We start from the raw sequence: 2500 nt of genomic DNA, 5'->3' as shown, positions 1-2500 counted from the left end.
ATATATACCGAAGAATGAACAAGAAGACCGAGGCAACCAAAATTTTTTTTTATTTTCCTCCGATATACCAAAGCAAGAACAAGAAGACCGAGGCTTCAAAAAAATTTTTTTTTTTGATATACCGAAGAATGAACAAGAAGACCGAGGCATCCAAAATTTTTTTTTTTTTTTTTCTCCGATATACAAAGCAAGAACAAGAAGACCGAAGTCTCAAATTTTTTTTTTTTTTTTTTTTTTTTTTTTGATATACCGAAGAATGAACAAGAAGACCGAGGCATCCAAAAAATTTTTTTTTTTTTTTCTCCGATATACCAAAGCAAGAACAAGAAGACCGAGGCATCAAAATTTTTTTTTTTTTTTTTTTTTTTTTTTTTTTTTTTTTTCGATAAATCCAACCGAGAACAAGAAGACCGAGGCATCCAAAATTTTTTTTTTTTTTTTTTCTTTCCCATATACCAGAGAAAGAACATGAAGACCGAGGCAACCAACAAAAAATAATTTTTTTTTCTCTTTCCCGGAATTTTTTTTTTTTTTTTTTCGAAATAGCCGAGAAAGAATATGAAGACCGAGGCATCCAACAAAAAAATTTTTTTTTTTTTTTTCCTAATCTACCCAAGCAAAACAAATAGAAGACCGAGGCATCAAAAAAATTTTTTTTTTTTTTTTTTTTCCGAAAAATTTTTTTCACAAAAACTTTTTTTTTTTTTTTCCCCAAAAAATTTTTTTTTTCGTTCCAAGCTAACCAAGACATCTACTATTCACTAGTAGAGCAATCGAGACTGCAAAGCAAGCAATGGCCTTACTTGCAGCTCTTGGTGCTGAGAACTCCCCCCCCCCTATAGTAGTCTTAAGTAAAACCACAGCTCTGACAGGAGTAGATATTGCATGCGAGCGAGGAGTCGTAATGGGCAAAATTGACTCGGGGGACCTCCAAATCGAATTCCGTTTCGAGCAAAACACTTCTTAGCTTCAAGGAAGCTCCCATAAAATTCCAAACCCAAACTCCAAACTTCATTTTTTAGCCTACAATGCCCACGTGCACGCCGGTGTGCACGCAGGGGTGCTTGAGCATGCGGGAGAGGAGCCATAATGGGCAACATTGACTCGGGGGACCTCCAAATCGAAATCCGTCTCGAGCAAAACACTTCTTAAGCTTCTAGGAAGCTCCCATAAAACTTCCAAACCCAAACTCCAAACTTTATTTTTTAGCATACAATGCCACGTGCACGCCGGGGTGCTTGAGCGTGCGGGCGAGGAGCCATAATGGCAACATTGACTCGGGGGACCTCCAAATCGAAATCCGTCTCGAGCAAAACACTTCTTAAGCTTCAAGGAAGCTCCCATAAAACTTCCAAACCCAAACTCCAAACTTTATTTTTTAGCATACAATGCCCACGTGCACGCAGGGTGCTTGAGCATGCGGGAGAGGAGCCATAATGGGCAACATTGACTCGGGGGACCTCCAAATCGAAATCCGTCTCGAGCAAAACACTTCTTAAGCTTCTAGGAAGCTCCATAAAATTTTCAAACCAAACTCCAAACTTCATTTTTTAGCATACGATGCCCACGTGCACGCCGGGGTGCACGAGCGTGCGGGCGAGGAGTCGTAATGGGCAAAATTAACTCGGGGGACCTCCAAATCGAAATCCGTCTCGAGCAAAGCATTTCTTAGGCTTCTAGGAAGTTCCCGTAAAATTTTCAAACCCAAACTCCAAACTTCATTTTTTAGCACACAATGCCCACGTGCACGCGGGGGTGCTTAAGCGTGCGGGCGAGGAGTCATAATGGGCAAAATTAACTCGGGGGACCTCCAAATCGAAATCCGTCTCGAGCAAAGCACTTCTTAGGCTTCTAGGAAGCTCCATAAAATTTCCAAACCCAAACTCCAAACTTCATTTTTTAGCATACGATGCCCCCGTGCACCGCGGGGGTGCTTGAGCGTGCGGGGAGGAGTCATAATGGCAAAACTAACTCGGGGGATCTCCAAATCAAAATCCGTCTCGAGCAAAGCAGTTCTTAGGCTTCTAGGAAGCTCCCATAAAATTTCCGAACCCAAACTCCAAACTTCATTTTTTAGCATACTATGCCCACGTGCACGCCGGGGTGCACGAGCGTGCGGGCGAGGAGTCGTAATGGGCAAAATTAACTCGGGGGACCTCCAAATCGAAATCCGTCTCGAGCAAAGCATTTCTTAGGCTTCTAGGAAGTTCCCGTAAAATTTTCAAACCCAAACTCCAAACTTCATTTTTAGCATACGATGCCCACGTGCGCGCCGGTGTGCACGTCGGGGTGCACGAGCGTGCGGGCGAGGAGCCGTAATTGGCAAAATTAACACGGCGGACCTCCAAATCGAAATCCGTCTCGAGCAAAGCATTTCTTAGGCTTCTAGGAAGTTCCCGTAAAATTTTCAACCCAAACTCCAAACTTCATTTTTTAGCATACGATGCCCACGTGCACGCCGGTGTGCACGAGCATGCGGGCGAGGAGTCATAAAGGGCAA

The sequence above is a fragment of the Cornus florida genome, unplaced genomic scaffold (genome assembly GCF_030987335.1).
Source record: "Cornus florida cultivar Cherokee Brave unplaced genomic scaffold, ASM3098733v1 CherokeeBrave_3.0.0_Hap2_scaffold_154, whole genome shotgun sequence".
In the NCBI taxonomy this organism is placed as follows: domain Eukaryota; kingdom Viridiplantae; phylum Streptophyta; class Magnoliopsida; order Cornales; family Cornaceae; genus Cornus; species Cornus florida.
The sequence above is the reverse complement of the archived record's forward strand: the minus strand, read 5'-3'. Positions refer to the sequence as shown.